This window comes from Ranitomeya imitator, chromosome 6, assembly GCF_032444005.1.
Source record: "Ranitomeya imitator isolate aRanImi1 chromosome 6, aRanImi1.pri, whole genome shotgun sequence".
NCBI lineage: Eukaryota > Metazoa > Chordata > Amphibia > Anura > Dendrobatidae > Ranitomeya > Ranitomeya imitator.
This window is the reverse complement of record NC_091287.1, coordinates 175921965-175945814: the sequence shown is the minus strand read 5'-3', so window position 1 is coordinate 175945814 and position 23850 is coordinate 175921965. Positions and strand designations below refer to the sequence as shown.

Here is a 23850-nt window from a genome sequence, read left to right as displayed (position 1 = left end):
TATAGTGCCCTACAGTATAATGGCAGTATATAATGCTCCGCAGTATAATGGCCCCGTATAATGCTCCACAGTATAATTGTCCTGTCAGGAAATATGAATAATTTCTAATTATTTCAATTACACATACAGAGCTCACAGCTGCAGTTTCACTCTCCCTCTCCCCTGCTATACAGCTGTAATGTCAGACCAGTGTGCCAGCAGCCCTCACTGAAGAGTTTTATGGCCTTAAACTGATAGTACAAGTAGAAGCACATGGAAAAAACAAGGTGTCTTTGTCCTTGGAAGCGTAAATATCATAGCACCAATTAATGATAGAAGTGGTACAAATACATTTTTGGCATGTGCCTCGGTAGAACTACCAGCCAGTGAGTTTTCAAGGTTCCAGAGCAAGCACAATTGGGAAACGGATTACGACTTAACCTGGTCACCCAGCTACCCCATGTTTCTACTTTAATGATCCCCCATGTCACGCTGAGCAAAAAAAAAATTAAACATGCGCTACTAAACGCCGTCAGTAGCAAGGTCCACCTGACCACCGATGCGTGGACCAGTAAGCATGAACAGGGACGATACCTTTCCCTCACTGCCCATTGGGTAAATGTTGTGGAGCCGGGTACAGATCGTGCGAATGGCGCTGTACGTGTTTTGCTAACTCCAAGGATTGCATGAATCCAGTCTGTAAACATTGACTCCTCCTCATACTCCAGTTCCTCTGAATCAGTGCTGCAGGAGCCGTCATGGTCTACCTCCACATGGACCCGTGAACGCTTACCTGTTACGACCGATATGAGCACAGCTGTGGCCAAACGTCAACAGGCCGTATTGAAATTAATTTCTTTGGGGAATCGAAGCCACACCGCAGGAGCTCTGGAATGCCATCAAGCAGGAGAGCAACGTGTGGTTTGTGCTAGCGAATCTCCAGCCAGGCATGGTAGTGTGTGACAATGGCCGAAATCTGGTGGCATCTCTGGGCCTAGGCAACCTCACTCACATCCCATGTCTGGCACATGTGTTCAACTTGGTCGTGCAGAGTTTTTTGAGGGGCTATCCGGATCTTGATGCACTGCTGCACAAGGTCCGCCTAGAGTGTGCTCACTTGCGGCGTTCCAGCACGGCAAGATCGCGCATTGCAGCGCCCATTCCGTCTTCCGGAACATCGCATCATATGTGACCTACCCACCAGGTGGAATTCAATGTTACATATGTTGGAGAGGTTGTGTGAGCAGCAGGCAGCAGTAATGGAGTACCAGCTGCATCAGGCGCAAACAAGTCGCACTGCGCGCCGTTCACACTTCACCACCAGTGAGTGGGCCTCTGTGAAGGACATCTGCCACGTTTTGCGTGCCTTCGATGATTCCACACGGATGGCGAGTGCAGATGATGCACTAGTCAGCATGACTATCCCCCTTATCTGCCTGCTTGAAAAAACACTGCAAGCACTAAGGGAGGAGGTTTTGGAAGAGGTGGAGGATGAGGAGTCACAAATGCCATCTGCTTCTGGACAGTCTGCGCAACGTGGTTCCTCACAAAGGCCTAGGTAGGGGACACTTTGTGAGGAGGATGAGGAGGAGTCAATGGAGAAGGAAGACATCTGTCCAGAGGAGGGAGTTACACAATGCTCCAGTAGTCAGTATGTAGAGCGAGGGTGGGGTGATGCAAGCAGGCAGAGATCATGCCTCAAGCAGGGGACAGCATTTCTTGGTCAGTTGGCAGTCTGCAACACATGGTTGATTTCATGCTGCAGTGCCTGAGAAACGACTGCCGCATCGCCCACATTCTCAACACGGCTGATTATTGGGTGTCCACCCTCCTAGATCCTCGCTACCGGGATAACTTGCAAAGCCTCATAAAATGTGGAAGTACCAAGATGCACTGGTGCATTCCATCATGTTTTCCATTCCACCCGAGAGCAGTGCTGCTAGTGCTTTACAAAGCAGCTCAGTGTGTCAAGGCAGTGGAGGAAGCTCTGCACAAAGAGGGAGCAGAAGCAGCGCCTCAGCACAAGGAAAGACCAGTATGGCCCAAATGTGGCAAAGTTTTGTGTCCCCGCCACAAATGTCTACACCATCACAGATGGCTCCAGTCATCAGGAGGCAACGTTTCCGTCAGATGGTGACAGACTACATGTCTTGCCCTCTCAGTGTACTCCCAGATGGCTCTTCCCCCTTCAAGTTTTGGGTCTTTAAGCTGGATACATGGCCAGAGCTTAGCAGTATGCATTGGAGGTGCTGGCTTGCCCTGCTGCTAGTGTATTATCGGAACGCGTCTTTAGTGCCGCAGGTGGTGTACTAACAGACCGTCGCATGCGACTATCCTCCGATAATGTTGACCGGCTTACTTTTCTGAAAATGAACAAGGCCTGGATCTCGCAGGAATTTACCAGTCCTCTTCCAGATTAAATAATTGGTTGGCAACAGTATCCAGGTCTCCTGTTGTGTTCATGTTTCTACCACCTGAACTGTAATCCCTGGGCTCCAACACCGCCAGTTGCTGCTCAGAAGTGCCGTCTGCACAGTCAACACTTGCTCCTCTGTTATTGGGGTTCAGTAACGTCAGCTGATCCCCTGCTGTGTGTCTGGCAATTTCTCCTGCTCTGTCCACATTCACACTACTACTGATTTTAAACTTGCTCCAATTAGGCCTCTGCCTCCACTCTGTTTCTAGTATTTACCCTGGGCTCCAACACCGCCAAGTTGCTGCTCAGAAGTGCCGTCTGCACAGTCAACACTTGCTCCTGTGTTATTGGGGTTCAGTAACGTCAGCTGATCCCCTGCTGTGTGTCCGGCAATTTCTCCTGCTCTGTCCACATTCACACTACTACTGATATTAAACTTGCTCCAATTAGGCCTCTGCCTCCACTCTGTTAATAGTATTTACCCTTGGCTCCAGCAACGCCGGGTACTGTCAACGTCACTTTGCCTCCAATACGTTGTCCTGTCGTGTTGCAGTTTAGGTGTTTCCTATGTGGGCTGCGGGGTCTGGCAATGAAGGCTGGTTCCGTAGTGCCAATAGGACAAGCACCCCCTGTAGGACTGTGGGTAACTCCGGCCGGCTCGTGGCCTTGCAACTTTTTTTTTTCATGTGTACCTTCTGCTGCCTATCTGAGTTCCAGTACCATTATCTGGTTCTTTGGAAGTCAATCTTGAATATGTCCCCCTGGGTTCCAGTAACATCAGCTGGTTCCAGGCAGTGCCTTTGGATTAGGTGCCTCCTCGGTATCCGAGTTCCACCAACGTCTACTGGTCCTTGGTAGTGCTTTCTGGCACAGGTACCTCCTGCTTAGTAACCGGGTTCCAGTACCATCAGCTGGTCCTCGGTAGTTTCATTGGCTCTTGTACCTTCTGCTACCCATCCAGGTTCCAGTACCGTCTGCTGGTTCTCGGCAGTTCCTCAGCCTTCTTGTACCTTCTGCTACATTTCCAAGTTCAAGCTTTTTGAAGTGGTTTTTGGTAATCACTCTGGATCTCCCTGACGACGACCCTAAAGACGACGACCCTGAAGACCACCCTGAAGAAGGCGACGACCCTGAAGATGACGACCCTGAAGACCACCCCGAAGAAGACGACGACCCTGAAGACCACCCCAAAGAAGACCAAGAAGATGACCTTGAAGAAGATGACCAAGAGGACAAAGAACAAGAAGACAACCACCAAGACTAAACAAACCACATAAGACTAAAAGACAGAGCAAAAGATATTATCTAAATTATAAGCAGAAAAAAGATTAAGCAGTGTATGGGGGTGAGTCCGTTCCTCCTTGTGGTGCCCCTGGAAAATACCTGCTGCTGCAGGCCAAACTGAACGCGAACAAATCCTGTTGTAAATCTTTTGTGACAGGCAGAACGGAAGGTGTAATCTTCAAACTTTTATAGATAACAACTATAGGAATGCCTGTCACAAATAAGAATATGATGAAGAAGAAGAATATGAAGACGATGAAGAAGTAGAACATGAAGAAGAATAATAGTTGAATAAGAAGAATATGAAGAACTAGATGGCGGCCCGATTCTAACGCATCGGGTATTCTAGAGTATGCATGTCCACGTAGTATATAGCCCAGCCACCTAGTATATTGCCCCAGTTACGTAGTATATTGCCCATTTACGTAGTATATTGCCCAGCCACGTAGTAGACAGCACAGAGCCACGTAGTATATTGCCCAGCCACGTAGTAGACAGCACAGAGCCACGTAGTATACAGCACAGAGCCACGTAGTATATTGCCCAGCCACGTAGTAGACAGCAGAGCCATGTAGTATACAGCACAGAGCCACGTAGTATATTGCCCAGCCACGTAGTAGACAGCACAGAGCCACGTAGTATACAGCACAGAGCCACGTAGTATATTGCCCAGTGACGTAGTATATTGTCCAGCCACGTAGTATATGGCACAGCTACGTAGTATATTGCCCAGCCTTGTAGTATACAGCACAGAGGCACGTAGGATATTGCCCAGTGACGTACTATATTACCGAGCCACGTATGTCACAGGTTAAAAAAATAAACATACTCACCTAACGATCCGAGGGCCCCTTGTAGTTGAACATACTCACCATTCTCGTCGCTGCTCCTCAGCGTCCCTTCTCTCCGCCTCCTGTGCAGATGGGCGCGTGGCTGCTGCCATCTTGCGTTCCCAGGATGCTTTGCAAAATTACCCATATGACTTAGTGGTCTCGCGAGACCGCTAGGTCTTATGGGTAATTTCGCAAAGCATCGCTGGGAAAGGAAGATGGCGGCAGGCGCGAGCGGTTCAGCGGACAACGGAGGGTGAGTATAGCATGTTTTTTGTTTTTGTACTATTTTTAACAATACTTTCTTTTACTATTGATGCCGCACAGGAAGCATCAATAGTAAGAGGTTGGAGACACAGGGTTAATAGCGGCGGTAATGGAATGCGTTACCGCCAGCATTAACCCTGTATTAGCGGTGACCGGAAGGGAGTATGGAGCGTGCGGGGAGCGGAGCGCCGGGGACACTGACTGCGGGGAGCGGAGCGCCGGGGACACTGACTACGGGGAGCGGAGCGCCGGGGAGACTGACTGCGGGGAGCGGTCGCCGGCCACTGACTGCGGGGAGCGGAGCGCCGGGGACAGTGACTGCGGGGAGCGGGCGCCGGCCACTGACTGCGGGGAGTATGGAGCAGCCATTTTCTTCCGGACTGTGCCCGTCGCTGATTGGTCGTCGCTGTTTTGCGGCGACCAATCAGCGACTTGGATTTCCATGATAAACAGAGGCCAGGACCAATGAATATCCGTGACAGAAGGACAGACAGACGGAAGTACTCCTTAGACAATTATGTATATAGATGTAAAAAAAAAAAGAATAATAGGAAGAAGGTGAAGATGATGAATAAGGTGAAGAAGAAGTTGATGAAAAAGATGCTGCTGCTGAGGATGATGAAGGAGAAAGTGTGGGAGAAGTAAAAAAGAAGGTGAAGAGCATGGAAGTAGTGAAACATAAATATCTGACAAAATATAAAAAAGCTTAACATAGTCAATATCTTTGTAACTCCGAACGTCTTAAAAAAAAATATTTAGAATTGAGAGTCCTCAGTGGTTGATACCTTTTAATGGCTAACTGAAAAGATGGTAACAAATTGCAAGCTTTCGAGACTACATACGTCTCTTCATCAGGCAAAGACTAAAACAAATTCTGAAGAATCACATATTTATGCACAACATAGTATAGAAAAAAAAAGAGGGGGAAGAAAAAACCATGGATAAGCCAGGTGACATGAAGCAGAATTACCATGGGTGATAAACAGTTACGTCCATAAATATTGGGCCAGCTCTTAGATAAGGATTGTTTTATTGTCCTGTGATTAGGGTCTCTGTTGTGATGACCCCTCATAGTCTGAGGGGCAAGTTCCTTAGTTGATGTAAAAAGACATAAATCCATGCGACACATTCATTCCGTCAGTCACTATGTTGTGTATAAATATGTGATTCTTCAGAATTTGTTTTAGTCTTTGCCTGATGAAGAGACGTATGTAGTCTCGAAAGCTTGCAATTTGTTACCATCTTTTCAGTTAGCCATTAAAAGGTATCAACCACTGAGGACTCTCAATTCTAAATATTTTTCTATCTACTGGCTAACACGGTACCAAGATATATTTCTTTCCTGTGTTAAAAAAAATGTAATTTCTGCTATTCCATTTGATTGGGCTAAACCTCTATGCCTTTAATGACTCCTCCATCTCCCCCAATACATTCTACATTATTCTTAGTTGTTTTCCTTCATGTAGAATTAACCTACAAGGAAAGAAAGGGCTTATTTTCATTCCGATATTTTTGTCCCATTGACTTGCATTGGTTTCTGGTATCGGAATCGTCGATATCCGATATTTTTTGGGTATCGGTCCGATCCAATCCGATCCGATATTTCCCGATATCGGAAGGTATCGTTCAACACTACTTATGACCGCTCATAAAACCCGGCCCTGGAGTGGCCCCAAACAACGCTATAGGTGCTGGAGCATACATCTGAACTCACATCACCGCAGCTAACAGCCAAGATTACACAGATCTCCTCTCCAGGACTTGTCCGGCAGCCATCTTACACTACATATAATTCATTGTCATTCCATATCCAAGATGCATAAGAAATCTATAATACCTCTTCATATTTTTGGACCTATAAGTTATTATGTTCATTCTTTTTAGTACGTCCCCATATATTATTCTTGCCCCGGGCCCATATATTGTTCTTGCCCTGTGCCCATATATTATTCTTGCCCTGTGCCCATATATTGTTCTTGCCCCGGGTCCATATACTGTTCTTGCCCTGTGCCCATATATATTGTTCTTGCCCCTGGTCCATATACTGTTCTTGCGCTATGCCCGTATATTGTTCTTGTCCTGTGCCCATATACTGTTCTTGCCCTGTGCCCATATATTGTTCTTGTCCCGGGTCCATATATTATTCTTGCCCCGGGTCCATATACTGTTCTTGCCTTGGGCCCATACATTGTTCTTGCCCCGTGTCCATATACGGTTCTTGCTCTGTGCCCATATATTATTCTTGCCCTGGGTCCATATACTGTTCTTGCCCTGTGCCCATATACCGTTCTTGCCCCGTGCCCATATACCGTTCTTGCCCCGTGCCCATATTGTGTTCTTGCCCCGGGTCCATATATTGTTCTTGCCCCTGGTCCATACATTGTTCTTGCCCCTGGTCCATACATTGTTCTTGCCCCGGGCCCATATACTGTTCTTGCCCCAGGTCCATACATTGTTCTTGCCCCAAGTCCATACATTGTTCTTGCCCCGGGCTCATAATCTGTTCTTGCCCCTGGTCCATACATTGTTCTTGCCCCGGGCCCATATCCTGTTCTTGCCTTAGGTCCATACATTGCTCTTGCCCCAGGCCCATATACTGTTCTTGCCCCTGGTCCATACATTGTTCTTGCCCCGGGCCCATATCCTGTTCTTGCCCTAGGTCCATACATTGTTCTTGCCCCGTGCCCATAAACCGTGCTTGCCCCTGGTCTACATAACATTCTTGCCCTAACCCATAAATTGGTCTCCCCTGAGTCTGTGAATGGCTCTTACTGGCTTCCTACCACAGCTGAGCAGCGGACCCATATACTGTTCTTGCCCCGGGCCCATATATTATTCTTGCTCTGTGCTCATATACTGTTCTTGCCCTGTGCTCATATACTGTTCTTGCCCTGTGCTCATATACTGTTCTTGCCCTGTGCCCTTATACTGTTCTTGCCCTGTGCCCATATATTATTCTTGCCCTGGGACCATATATTGTTCTTGCCCCGGGTCCATGTACTGTTCTTGCCTCGGGTCCATGTACTGTTCTTACCCTGTGCCCATATATTCTTCTTGCCCTGTGCCCTTATACTGTTCTTGCCCCCGGTCCATATATTATTCTTGCCCTGGGACCATATATTGTTCTTGCCCCTGTGTCCATATATTGTTCTTGCCCTGGGTCCATGTACTGTTCTTGCCCTGTGCCCATATACTGTTCTTGCCTCCGGTCCATGTACTGTTCTTGCCCTGTGCCCATATATTCTTCTTGCCCTGTGCCCTTATACTGTTCTTGCCCCCGGTCCATATATTATTCTTGCCCTAGGACCATATATTGTTCTTGCCCTGTGCCCATATTGTGAAATTGCCCCAGGTCCATATATTGTTCTTGCCCCTGGTCCATACATTGTTCTTGCCCCTGGTCCATACATTGTTCTTGCTCCGGGCCCATATACTGTTCTTGCCCCAGGTCCATACATTGTTCTTGCCCCAAGCCCATATCCTGTTCTTGCCCCTGGCCCATACATTGTTCTTGCCCCGGGCCCATATACTGTTCTTGCCCCAGGTTCATACGTTGTTCTTGCCCCGGGCCCATAATCTGTTCTTGCCCCTGGTCCATACATTGTTCTTGCCCCGGGCCCATATCCTGTTCTTGCCCTAGGTCCATACATTGTTCTTGCCCCAGGCCCATATACTGTTCTTGCCCCGTGCCCATATACCGTGCTTGCCCCTGGTCTACATAACATTCTTTCCCTAACCCATAAATTGGTCTCCCCTGAGTCTGTGTTTGGCTCTTACTGGCTTCCTACCACAGCTGAGCAGCGGACCCATATACTGTTCTTGCCCCAAGCCCATATATTGTTCTTGCCCTGTGCTCATATACTGTTCTTGCCCTGTGCCCATATATTGTTCTTGCCCTGTGCTCATATACTGTTCTTGCCCTGTGCTCATATACTGTTCTTGCCCTGTGCCCTTATACTGTTCTTGCCCTGTGCCCATATATTATTCTTGCCCCGGGTCCATGTACTGTTCTTTCCCCGGGCCCATATATTGTTCTTTCCCTGTGCCCATATATTATTCTTGCCCTGGGACCATATATTGTTCTTGCCCTGGCACCATATATTGTTCTTGCCCTGTGTCCATATATTGTTCTTGCCCCGGGTCCATGTACTGTTCTTGCCCTGTGCCCATATATTGTTCTTGCCCTGTGCCCTTATACCGTTCTTGCCCCAGGTCCATATACTGTTCTTGCCCCGTGCCCATATTGTGTTATTGCCGCGGGTCCATATATTGTTCTTGCCCCTGGTCCATACATTGTTCTTGCTCCGGGCCCATATACTGTTCTTGCCCCATGTCCATACATTGTTCTTGCCCCAAGCCCATATCCTGTTCTTGCCCCTGGCCCATACATTGTTCTTGCCCCGGGCCCATATACTGTTCTTGCCCAAGGTCCATACGTTGTTCTTGCCCCGGGCCCATAATCTGTTCTTGCCCCGGGCCCATATCCTGTTCTTGTCCTAGGTCCATACATTGTTCTTGCCCCGGGCCCATATACTGTTGTTGCCCCTGGTCCATACATTGTTCTTGCCCCTGGTCCATACATTGTTCTTGCCCCGGGCCCATATCCTGTTCTTGCCCTAGGTCCATACATTGTTCTTGCCCGGTGCCCATATACCGTGCTTGCCTCTGGTCTACATAATATTCTTGCCCTAACCCATAAATTGGTCTCCCCTGAGTCTGTGTTTGGCTCTTACTGGCTTCCTACCACAGCTGAGCAGCGGACCCATATACTGTTCTTGCCCCGGGCCCATATATTGTTCTTGCCCTGTGCTCATATACTGTTCTTGCCCTGTGCCCTTATACTGTTCTTGCCCTGTGCCCATATATTATTCTTGCCCCAGGTCCATGTACTGTTCTTTCCCCGGGCCCATATATTGTTCTTTCCCTGTGCCCATATATTATTCTTGCCCTGGGACCATATATTGTTCTTGCCCCGGGTCCATGTACTGTTCTTGCCCTGTGCCATTATATTCTTCTTGCCCTGTGCCCTTATACTGTTATTGCACCCCGGTCCATATATTATTCTTGCCCTGGGACCATATATTGTTCTTGCCCTGTGTCCATATATTGCTCTTGCCCTGGGTCCATGTACTGTTCTTGCCCTGTGCCCATATATTGTTCTTGCCCTGTGCCCTTATACCATTCTTGTCCCGGGTCCATATATTGTTCTTGCCCCTGGTCCATACATTGTTCTTGCCCTTGGTCCATACATTGTTCTTGCCCCGGGCCCATATACTGTTCTTGCCCCAGGTCCATACATTGTTCTTGCCCCGAGCCCATATCCTGTTCTTGCCCCTGACCCATACATTGTTCTTGCCCCTGGCCCATATACTGTTCTTGCCCCAGGTCCATACGTTGTTCTTGCCCCGGGCCCATAATCTGTTCTTGCCCTGGGCCCATATACTGTTCTTGCCCCTGGTCCATACATTGTTCTTGCCCGGGGTCCATATACTGTTCTTGCTCCGTGCCCATATACTGTGCTTGCCCCTGGTCTACATAACATTCTTTCCCTAACCCATAAATTGGTCTCCCCCGAGTCTGTATGGCTCTTACTGGCTTCCTATCACAGCTGAGCAGCGGACCCATATACTGTTCTTGCCCCGGGCCCATAAATTGTTCTTGCCCTGTGCTCATATACTGTTCTTGCCCTGTGCCCATATATTGTTCTTGCCTTGTGCTCATATACTGTTCTTGCCCCGGGCCCATATATTGTTCTTGCCCTGTGCTCATATACTGTTCTTGCCCTGTGCCCATATACTGTTCTTGCCCTGTGCCCATATATTATTCTTGCCCCGTGCCCATATATTATTCTTGCCCCGGGTCCATGTACTGTTCTTTCCCCGGGCCCATATATTGTTCTTTCCCTGTGCCCATATATTATTCTTGCCCTGGGACCATATATTGTTCTTGCCCTGGGACCATGTACTGTTCTTGCCCCTGGTCCGTGTACTGTTCTTGCCCTGTGCCCATATATTCTTCTTGCCCTGTGCCCTTATACTGTTCTTGCCCTGTGCCCTTATACTGTTCTTGCCCCCGGTCCATATATTATTCTTGCTCTGGGACCATATATTGTTCTTGCCCCGGGTCCATGTACTGTTCTTGCCCTGTGCCCATATATTGTTCTTGCCCCCGATCCATACATTGTTCTTGCCCTATGCCCATATACTGTTCTTGCCCTATGTCCATATACTGTTCTTGCCCTATGCCCATATACTGTTCTTGCCCCGGGCCCATATACAGATCTTTCCCCAGGCCCATATACTGTTTTTGCCCCTGGTCCATACATTGTTCTTGCCCTATGCCCATATACTGTTCTTGCCCCGGGCCCATATACTGTTCTTTCCTCTGGTCCATATATCTTTGTTGCCCCTGGACCATATACCGTTCTTGCCCTCACCAATACATTGGTCTCCCGAGTCTGTGTTTGGCTCTTACTGGCTTCCTGCCACAGCTGAGCAGCGGGCACACCCTGCCCAGGTACCGGGCTCAGGCGCAGCTCTGCGTTATCTGCTACATGGCTGAGCTGCCCACTGCTGCCATTACACTGAGCAGTCCTGCGTGCTGGTCACTAGGGGGCACAATACACACGTCCATCTTTTCCTCAGAGCAGCGGGCACAGACTGGTGCAGACACGACCGTCTGTGACTCGAAGGGTGAGACAACAAGGAGCATTGCACGACCGCCCAGCCCGGTACCAAAGCTCAGCGGAGCGCAAACATGGCGGAAGTAGTCACAGCCGCACCGGGGCCATTATTGGTTAGTCACTGACAAGCGTCCCCACCCAGCCACCCCCAATTCCTAACCACTCAGACGTCACGGCTCGGCAGGCTGGGGTCGGCTGCCTGCGCATGCGCAGAGTGCGTCACCGGCCGGACGTAGAGCGAGAAACCGCGAGAGAGAAGAGGCACCGGGGTGACAACCGAGTGTGTGGAGGTAGGTGTTCTCCCCTCATTCCTCCTGCCTGTACCGGGTGCCGAGCCTGCACTGGCCTCGCGAGCACGGACAGCACGGTGCTCCTTACACTCAGCGGCTTGTCTCGTGGACAGACAGGGAAGTACAATGGAGTGTGTGTGACAGCGCATAGTTCTACTGCATGCCTGCTCTCCTGGTGTGCTGCTCAGCCCTGCCACAAGGGGGAGCTATGTCACAGCGTCACCGCACTGTCCTATACCTGGACTGTCACATATCACTATATAGTAATGTCACCTCACTGTCCTATACCGACACTGTTACATATTACTATATAGTAGTGTCACCCCACTGTCCTATACCTGGACTGTCACATATCACTATATAGTAATGTCACCTCACTGTCCTATACCGGGACTGTCACATATTACTATATAGTAATGTCACCTCACTGTCCTATACCGGGACTGTCACATATTACTATATAGTAGTGTCACCTCACTGTCCTATACCGGGACTGTCACATATTACTATATAGTAGTGTCACCTCACTGTCCTATACCGGGACTGTCACATATTACTATATAGTAGTGTCACCTCACTGTCCTATACCAGGGCTGTCACATATTACTATATAGTAGTGTCACCTCACTGTCCTATACCGGGACTGTCACATATTACTATATAGTAGTGTCACCTCACTGTCCTATACCGGGACTGTCACATATTACTATATAGTAGTGTCACCTCACTGTCCTATACCGGGACTGTCACATATTACTATATAGTAGTGTCACCTCACTGTCCTATACCGGGACTGTCACATATTACTATATAGTAGTGTCACCTCACTGTCCTATACCGGGACTGTCACATATCACTATATAGTAGTGTCACCTCACTGTCCTATACCTGGACTGTCACATATCACTATATAGTAATGTCACCTCACTGTCCTATACCGGGACTGTCACATATTACTATATAGTAATGTCACCTCACTGTCCTATACCGGGACTGTCACATATTACTATATAGTAGTGTCACCTCACTGTCCTATACCGGGACTGTCACATATCACTATATAGTAATGTCACCTCACTGTCCTATACCGGGACTGTCACATATTACTATATAGTAGTGTCACCTCACTGTCCTATACCGGGACTGTCACATATTACTATATAGTAGTGTCACCTCACTGTCCTATACCGGGACTGTCACATATTACTATATAGTAGTGTCACCTCACTGTCCTATACCGGGGCTGTCACATATTACTATATAGTAGTGTCACCTCACTGTCCTATACCGGGACTGTCACATATTACTATATAGTAGTGTCACCTCACTGTCCTATACCGGGACTGTCACATATTACTATATAGTAGTGTCACCTCACTGTCCTATACCGGGAGTGTCACATATTACTATATAGTAGTGTCACCTCACTGTCCTATACCTGGACTGTCACATATCACTATATAGTAATGTCACCTCACTGTCCTATACCGGGACTGTCACATATTACTATATAGTAGTGTCACCTCACTGTCCTATACCGGGACTGTCACATATTACTATATAGTAGTGTCACCTCACTGTCCTATACCGGGGCTGTCACATATTACTATATAGTAGTGTCACCTCACTGTCCTATACCGGGGCTGTCACATATTACTATATAGTAGTGTCACCTCACTGTCCTATACCGGGACTGTCACATATTACTATATAGTAGTGTCACCTCACTGTCCTATACCGGGACTGTCACATATTACTATATAGTAGTGTCACCTCACTGTCCTATACCGGGACTGTCACATATTACTATATAGTAGTGTCACCTCACTGTCCTATACCGGGACTGTCACATATCACTATATAGTAGTGTCACCTCACTGTCCTATACCTGGACTGTCACATATCACTATATAGTAATGTCACCTCACTGTCCTATACCGGGACTGTCACATATTACTATATAGTAATGTCACCTCACTGTCCTATACCGGGACTGTCACATATTACTATATAGTAGTGTCACCTCACTGTCCTATACCTGGACTGTCACATATCACTATATAGTAATGTCACCTCACTGTCCTATACCGGGACTGTCACATATTACTATATAGTAATGTCACCTCACTGTCCTATACCGGGACTGTCACATATTACTATATAGTAGTGTCACCTCACTGTCCTATACCTGGACTGTCACATATTACTATATAGTAGTGTCACCTCACTGTCCTATACCGGGACTGTCACATATTACTATATAGTAGTGTCACCTCACTGTCCTATACCTGGACTGTCACATATTACTATATAGTAGTGTCACCTCACTGTCCTATACCGGGACTGTCACATATTACTATATAGTAGTGTCACCTCACTGTCCTATACCGGCACTGTCACATATTACTATATAGTAGTGTCACCTCACAGTCCTATACCGGCACTGTCACATATTACTATATAGTAGTGTCACCTCACTGTCCTATACCGGCACTGTCACATATTACTATATAGTAGTGTCACCTCACAGTCCTATACCGGCACTGTCACATATTACTATATAGTAGTGTCACCTCACTGTCCTATACCGGCACTGTTACATATTACTATATAGTAGTGTCACCTCACTGTCCTATACCGGGACTGTCACATATTACTATATAGTAGTGTCACCTCATTGTCCTATACCGGGACTGTCACATATTACTATATAGTAATGTCACCTCACTGTCCTATACCGGGACAGTCACATATTACTATATAGTAGTGTCACCTCACTGTCCTATACCGGGACTGTCACATATTACTATATAGTAGTGTCACCTCATTGTCCTATACCGGGACTGTCACATATTACTATATAGTAATGTCACCTCACTGTCCTATACCGGGACAGTCACATATTACTATATAGTAGTGTCACCTCACTGTCCTATACCGGGACTGTCACATATTACTATATAGTAATGTCACCTCACTGTCCTATACCGGGACTGTCACATATTACTATATAGTAGTGTCACCTCACTGTCCTATACCGGGACTGTCACATATTACTATATAGTAGTGTCACCTCACTGTCCTATACCGGGACTGTCACATATTACTATATAGTAGTGTCACCTCACTGTCCTATACCAGGGCTGTCACATATTACTATATAGTAGTGTCACCTCACTGTCCTATACCGGGACTGTCACATATTACTATATAGTAGTGTCACCTCACTGTCCTATACCGGGACTGTCACATATCACTATATAGTAGTGTCACCTCACTGTCCTATACCGGGACTGTCACATATTACTATATAGTAGTGTCACCTCACTGTCCTATACCGGGACTGTCACATATCACTATATAGTAGTGTCACCTCACTGTCCTATACCTGGACTGTCACATATCACTATATAGTAATGTCACCTCACTGTCCTATACCGGGACTGTCACATATTACTATATAGTAATGTCACCTCACTGTCCTATACCGGGACTGTCACATATTACTATATAGTAATGTCACCTCACTGTCCTATACCGGGACTGTCACATATTACTATATAGTAATGTCACCTCACTGTCCTATACCGGGACTGTCACATATCACTATATAGTAGTGTCACCTCACTGTCCTATACCGGGACTGTCACATATCACTATATAGTAGTGTCACCTCACTGTCCTATACCGGGACTGTCACATATTACTATATAGTAGTGTCACCTCACTGTCCTATACCGGGACTGTCACATATTACTATATAGTAGTGTCACCTCACTGTCCTATACCGGGGCTGTCACATATTACTATATAGTAGTGTCACCTCACTGTCCTATACCGGGACTGTCACATATTACTATATAGTAGTGTCACCTCACTGTCCTATACCGGGACTGTCACATATTACTATATAGTAGTGTCACCTCACTGTCCTATACCGGGACTGTCACATATTACTATATAGTAGTGTCACCTCACTGTCCTATACCTGGACTGTCACATATCACTATATAGTAATGTCACCTCACTGTCCTATACCGGGACTGTCACATATTACTATATAGTAGTGTCACCTCACTGTCCTATACCGGGACTGTCACATATTACTATATAGTAGTGTCACCTCACTGTCCTATACCGGGGCTGTCACATATTACTATATAGTAGTGTCACCTCACTGTCCTATACCGGGACTGTCACATATTACTATATAGTAGTGTCACCTCACTGTCCTATACCGGGACTGTCACATATTACTATATAGTAGTGTCACCTCACTGTCCTATACCGGGACTGTCACATATCACTATATAGTAGTGTCACCTCACTGTCCTATACCTGGACTTTCACATATCACTATATAGTAATGTCACCTCACTGTCCTATACCGGGACTGTCACATATTACTATATAGTAATGTCACCTCACTGTCCTATACCGGGACTGTCACATATTACTATATAGTAGTGTCACCTCACTGTCCTATACCTGGACTGTCACATATCACTATATAGTAATGTCACCTCACTGTCCTATACCGGGACTGTCACATATTACTATATAGTAATGTCACCTCACTGTCCTATACCGGGACTGTCACATATTACTATATAGTAGTGTCACCTCACTGTCCTATACCTGGACTGTCACATATTACTATATAGTAGTGTCACCTCACTGTCCTATACCGGGACTGTCACATATTACTATATAGTAGTGTCACCTCACTGTCCTATACCTGGACTGTCACATATTACTATATAGTAGTGTCACCTCACTGTCCTATACCGGGACTGTCACATATTACTATATAGTAGTGTCACCTCACTGTCCTATACCGGCACTGTCACATATTACTATATAGTAGTGTCACCTCACAGTCCTATACCGGCACTGTCACATATTACTATATAGTAGTGTCACCTCACTGTCCTATACCGGCACTGTCACATATTACTATATAGTAGTGTCACCTCACAGTCCTATACCGGCACTGTCACATATTACTATATAGTAGTGTCACCTCACTGTCCTATACCGGCACTGTTACATATTACTATATAGTAGTGTCACCTCACTGTCCTATACCGGGACTGTCACATATTACTATATAGTAGTGTCACCTCATTGTCCTATACCGGGACTGTCACATATTACTATATAGTAATGTCACCTCACTGTCCTATACCGGGACAGTCACATATTACTATATAGTAGTGTCACCTCACTGTCCTATACCGGGACTGTCACATATTACTATATAGTAATGTCACCTCACTGTCCTATACCGGGACTGTCACATATTACTATATAGTAGTGTTACCTCACTGTCCTATACCGGGACTGTCACATATTACTATATAGTAGTGTTACCTCACTGTCCTATACCGGGGCTGTCACATATTACTAAATAGTAGAGTCACCTCACTGTCCTATACCGGGACTGTCACATATTACTATATAGTAGTGTTACCTCACTGTCCTATACCGGGACTGTCACATATTACTATATAGTAGTGTCACCTCACTGTCCTATACCGGGACTGTCACATATTACTATATAGTAGTGTCACCTCACTGTCCTATACCGGGACTGTCACATATTACTATATAGTAGTGCTACCTCACTGTCCTATACCGGGACTGTCACATATTACTATATAGTAGTGTCACCTCACTGTCCTATACCGGGACTGTCACATATTACTATATAGTAGTGTCACCTCACTGTCCTATACCGGGACTGTCACATATTACTATATAGTAGTGTTACCTCACTGTCCTATACCGGGACTGTCACATATTACTATATAGTAGTGTCACCTCACTGTCCTATACCGGCACTGTCACATATTACTATATAGTAGTGTCACCTCACTGTCCTATACCGGGACAGTCACATATTACTATATAGTAGTGTCACCTCACTGTCCTATACCGGGACTGTCACATATTACTATATAGTAGTGTCACCTCACTGTCCTATACCGGGACTGTCACATATTACTATATAGTAGTGTCACCTCACTGAGAACTGTCTTATTTTGTTAGTAATAAGGGGTTACCTCTAGCTGCTCACCTGTAATTTTAATGATGGTCTGCTTTGGAAATCTACTTTTGTTAGTTTCTGTGAGATTTTCCCTCTCTGTATTGTGCGCCACCACAGGGAAACTAATGCGTTACACCGTTCTCCATGAAATCTGTATTACAGGGTTGTGTTGCAATATCTAGAGACGTAACAGACTTTTTTTGTGAGAATGGGAGAAGTGCCCGACTCTCCCAAGTATTTTTTATTTATTATGCTTACATATATAGCACCATCATATTCCACAGCGCTTTATATACACTGCTCAAAAAAATAAAGGGAACACTTAAACAACAGAATATAACTCAAAGTAAATCAATCTTCTGTGAAATCAAACTGTCCACTTAGGAAGCAACACTGTTTGACAATCAATTTCACATGCTGTTGTGCAAATGGAATAGGCAACAAATGAAAATTACTGGCAATTATCAAGACACACTCAATAAAAGAGTGGTTCTGCAGGTGTGGACCACAGATCACATCTCAGTACCAATGCTTTCTGGCTGATGTTTTTTTTTTTTTTTAATGTTGGTTGTGCTTTGACACACGTGGTAGCATGAGACTGGCTCTACAACCCACACAAGTGGCTCAGGTAGTGCCGCTCATCCAGGATGGCACATCAATGCGAGCTGTGGCAAGAAGGTTTGCTGTGTCTGTCAGCGTAGTGTCCAGAGGCTGGAAGCACTACCAGGAGACAGGCCAGTACACCAGGAGACGTGGAGGGGGCCATAGTAGGGCAACAACCCAGCAGCAGGACCGCTACCCCAGCCTTTGTGCAAGGAGGAACAGGAGGAGCACTGCTAGAGCCCTGCAAAATGACCTCCAGCAGGCCACAAATGTGCATGTGTCTGCAAAAACGTATAGAATCCAACTCCATGAGGATGGTCTGAGTGCCCGACGTCCACAGATGGGGGTTGTGCTCACAGCCCAACACCATGCAGGACGCTTGGCATTTGCCACAGAACACCAGGATTGGCAAATTCGCCAAAAGACGTGACAGAGTCTGGAGACACCGTGGAGAGCTTTCTGCAACCTGCAACATCCTTCAGCATGACCGGTTTGGTAGTGGGTCAGTAATGCTGTGGGGTGGCATTTCTTTGGAGGGCCGCACAGCCCTCCATGTGCTCGCCAGAGGTAGCCTGACTGCCATTAGGTACAGAGATGTGATCCTCAGACCACGTGCGGTTGGCTCTGGGTTCCTCCTAATGCAGGACAATGGCAGACCTCATGTGGCTGGAGTGTGTCAGCAGTTCCTGCAAGATGAAGGCATTGAAGCTATGGACTGGCCCACCCGTTCCCCAGACCTGAATCCGATTGAACACATCTGGGACATCATGTCTCGCACCATCCACCAACATTACGTTGCACCACAGACTGTCCAGGAGTTGGCAGATGTTTTAGTCCAGGTCTGGGAGGAGATCCCTCAGGAGACCATCCGTTGCCTCATCAGGATCTTGCACAGGTGTTGTAGGGAGGTCATGCAGGCACTTGGAGGCCACACACACTACTGAGCATAATTTCCTTGTCTTGAGGCATTTCCACTGAAGTTGGATCAGCCTGTAACTTAATTTTCCACTTTGATTTTGAGCATTATTCCAACTTCAGACCTCCATGGGATATTAGTTGTGATTTACGTTGATAAGTTTTCGGATTTATTGTTCTCAACACATTCCACTACGTAATGAATAAAGATTTACAACTGGAATATTTCATTCAGTGATATCTAGGATGTGGGATTTTAGTTTTCTCTTTATTTTTTTGAGCAGTGTATATTGTCATCACTGTCCCCATTGAGGCTCACAATCTACATTCACTTATCAGTTTGGGAGGTTTGTTGTTAGCTCTCCATTACTACTCTGTTTTTAAACAAAATCCGTTATAATATTTTATATTGTGTCCGTGTGACCCATGTGTAGATATGTCAGATTTTTTTTCCAGCAGCACACGCATACAGACCATACGTGTGCCATCTGTGTGACGCGTACCGTAATAGAATGCAGAATAGAAATTAAAGATTTTTTTGTGTTAAAGATGTACAAAAATACTTGGATATGAGGTAAATAGATGATAGATAAATAGATATCTGTTTGATATATAATTAGTGCTTTGCATGTGTGGTGTGTATCTTGCTGTACTTGCATAAATCTGATAAGTAATTAATTTAAAAAAATGACGTGGGTCCCCCATCTATCTATATAATCGTCTAAGGGGTACTTTCGTCTGTTTGCATGTCTGTCTGTCTTTCTGTCTGTTTGTCTCTAACGGAAATCTCTTGTCGCTGATTGGTCGATGCCTGCCATCCGCGACCAATCAGCGACAGGCATAGTCCGGCCGCGAATTGGCCTCTCCCTACTCCCCTGCAGTCAGTGCCAGTGTGTCGCCCCATCCCGGACCAACTTTTTACTATTGATGCTGCCTATGCAGCATCAACAGTAAAAAGATATAATGTTAAAAATAATTTAAAAAAAATAAAAAAATTGTGCTATTCTCACCTTCCGCCGTCCACCAATGCGCGCGATGCTGCCGCCAGCTTCTGTTCCCAGTGATGCATTGCGAAATTACCCAGATGACTTAGCAGGGATATGGTGCCCACACTGCTATATACTGCGTGGGCTGTGTTATATACTGCGTGGGCTGTTATCTAATGTATTCGTTGTTTTATTTATGGGTCTTCACTTGTTCCATTGTTGCAGATCACCTGTAGATCCAGCTAAGTTTAAAATAAAATCTTTTCAAAGTTGAAAGGGTTATTTCTCCAGTCACCTTCCACGACCGCAACATTGGAGGATGTCTCCCCGCCCTAATGGAGGACAGGAAACACAAAGAGATTAAATTCCCTCCCCTTCCTGCAACCACCAGTGTTTTTCCTGTCCCCTATGGGGCATGAAGAGATCTTCTGTTGGTACTAACGTGGTCGGCGATCAGAAGTACCCAGCTTTGCTTACCTACGAGTCGGGCAGCTGGGGTCGGGGGCTCCGCTGTCCTCCCTCCATAGCTGCTCCCGTCTCCATGTCCTTCATGTGACTCGGGACCCTCTTTCCCGCCCATTCCGCGCACCCTCCGGGGGTAAAGCGAGGCGGTGACGAGCAGCCGGGGTCCTCTCGCAGCTCCCCGGCTTCCTTTTCTCCTCCTCTTCTTCCCTCCACAAAGAAGAAATTCCTAGGAGTCCTGCTGGATTCGCAAGTGAGAGCGTCCTTTCTGCCAAGAGAGCATCAGCTCGACCTGGCACAGAATATCTCGGAGTACAGAGCCCTGAGGGCCCCCACCCTTCGGCACTCTGTCTATCCTGGGTTCTTTAACATCTTGTATCCAGGAGGTATCCTGGGCCCAAGCCCATACACGAGTTCTTCAGACCCATGTACTCTCATCCTGGGACAGACGGCAGAGCTCTCTAACCAAAAGAGTTCCTCTTCCCAATCATGTCAAGTCATCCCTGGCATGGCATGACATCTCCAGCGAGGGGTCAGCTGGGACCAGCTTCCCCTAAGAATACTTAGATCAGATGCCAGTCGGAGGGGATGGGGAGCCATGGTCGAAAAGTCCCACTTCCAGGGCAATATGGTCCTCAGACATCCGAGCCAGCTCATCGAACTTCAGGGAACTTAAGGCGGTAGAAGAGGTGCTGAAGGCCGCATCGGTCCTTGTCCAGGGTCATCATGTGTGCATATACTCCCACAATAGCATACCTCCGTCACCAGGGGGGCACGAAATTCGTAAAATCAAAATATGTGGCTGCAAGAATTTTTCCTCGGCTGATAAAAATCTCCTGTCTATCAGAGCGGTCCATCTGAAAGGATCCGCTAATGTTCAAGCAGACTTCCTCAGCAGGAAGGATGTACATCCGGGAGAATGGTGCCTCGACCAGGAGGACTTCCTCTCCCTAGTAACACGATGGGGAATCCCGGATGTAGATTTATTCGCCGACAGCCAGAATGCAAAAGTGGAAACATATTTTTCCCTGAACACCTGGACAAGGCATTGGGTGTAGATGCCTTTTCCCATCCCTGGAGGTTCAACCCTACCTACGCCTTCCCACGAATTCTGATTCTGGCAAGGACACTACAGAAAATACTATCCGATGGATCGCTCCCAGGAAGGAATTGGTACAGCGTCCTGATGGATATTGCCCAGGAAGGTCCACCTCCTCCACTACTACTATCTCAGCAGGACGACCTCCTTCGCCAAGGCCCCCTATTTCATCCAGATCGGCACAGATTGAGCCTTGCGGCCTGGCTACTGAAGAAAAAATACTAAGAGCAAAGGGTTTTTCTTATGAAGTGACTCAAACCCTTCAGACAAGCAGAAAACCAGTAACTAACGCCATTTATGGCAAAGTCTGGAAAAAATTCTTATCTTGGTGTTCTCCGAACACTCCAGATCCATTACATCCGAACATTGCACAGATTCTAGACTTCCTTCAGAAGGGCCTTGACCTGGGACTTAGACCTAGTACCTTAACCCCTTTCTGACATTAGACGTACTATCCCGTCGAGGTGGGGTGGGCCCGTATGCCCACCGACTGGATAGTACGTCATAGCGATCGGCCGTGCTCACGAGGAAAGCGTGCCCTATCGCGGCCGGGTGTCAGCTGACTATCGCAGCTGACATCTGGCACTATGTGCCAGGAGCGGTCACAGACCGCTCCTGGCACATTAACCCCCGAAACACTGCGATCAGACATGATCGCAGTGTTCTGGGGGCATAGGGAAGCATCGCGCAGGGAGGGGGCTCCCTGCGGGCTTCCCTGAGACCCTCGGTACAACGCGATGTGCTCGCTTTGTACCGAGCGTCTCCTCCCTGCAGGCCCCGGATCCAAAATGGTCGCGGTGCTGCATCCTCCAGGGAGGTGGCTTACCAGCGTCGGGAAGCCTCTCTGCAGTGCACGTCAGATCGGCTGATCTGACACCGTGCACAGCAAAGTGTCAGATCAGCGATCTTACACTATAACATGATGACCCCCCTCTCCCCCTTCCCCCCCCCCCCAAAAAAAAAAAAAAAAGAAATTCATGAATAGCTGGTTTTTGGTCATTCTGCCTCACAAAAATCGGAATAAAAAGCGATCAAAAAATGTCATGTGCCCGAAAATTTTACCAATAAAAACGTCAACTCGTCCCGCAAAAAACAAGACCTCACATGAGTCTGTGGACCCAAATATAGAAAAATTATAGCTCTCAAAATGTGGCAACAAAAAAAAAATTTTGCAATAAAAAGCGCCTTTTAGTGTGTGACGGCTGCCAATCATAAAAATCCGCTAGAAAACCCGCTATAAATAGTAAATCAAACCCCCCTTCATCACCCCCTTAGTTAGGAAAAATTAAAAAAATGTATTTATTTCCATTTTACCATTAGGGTTGGGGCTAGGGTTAGGGTTTGGATTACATTTCGGTTGGGATTAGGGTTAGGGGTGTGTCAGGGTTAGGGGTGTGGTAGGGTTATGGTTGGGATTATGGTTAGGGGTGTGGTTAGGGTTGGGATTAGCGTTAGGGGTGTGTTGGGGTTAGGGTTTCAGTTAGAATTGGGGGTTTCCACTGTTTAGGCACATCAGGGGCTCTCTAAACGCAACATGGTGTCCTATGGTGCGCTCCTTCCCTTCCGAGCTCTGCCATGCGCCCAAACAGTGGTTTACCCCCACATATGGGGTATCGGTGTACTCAGGACAAATTGTACAACAACTTTTGGGGTCCAATTTCTTCTCTTACCCTTGGGAAAATAAAAAATTGGGGGCGAAAAGATCATTTTTGTGAAAAAATGATTTTTTTAATTTTACGGCTCTGCATTATAAACTTCTGTGAAGCACTCGGTGGGTCAAAGTGCTCACCACACATCTAGATAAGTTCCTTAGGGGGTCTGGTTTTCAAAATGGTGTCACTTGTGCGGGGTTTCAATGTTTAAGCACATCAGGGGCTCTCCAAACGCAACATGGCGTCCCATCTCAATTCCAGTCAATTTTGCATTGAAAAAGTCAAATGGCGCTCCTTCCCTTCCGAGCTCTGCCATGCGCCCAAACAGTGGTTTAC

The 23850-nt window shown here is 46.8% G+C and overlaps 1 protein-coding gene across 4 annotated transcripts in view; it reads left to right on the top strand.

The window, feature by feature from the left end:
• Positions 1 to 11452: 11452 nt before the first annotated feature.
• Positions 11453 to 23850, top strand: part of LRRFIP2 (LRR binding FLII interacting protein 2) — a 161651-nt gene continuing 149253 nt past the window's right edge. For 2 of the 4 annotated variants that reach the window (XM_069730320.1, XM_069730318.1), the window contains exon 1: positions 11621 to 11748. The gene's annotated coding sequence lies outside the window, so the exon portion shown is untranslated. Of the gene's footprint in view, positions 11749 to 23850 lie in introns of all 4 variants that reach the window. The other 2 variants (XM_069730321.1, XM_069730319.1) reach the window with 2 other exon arrangements.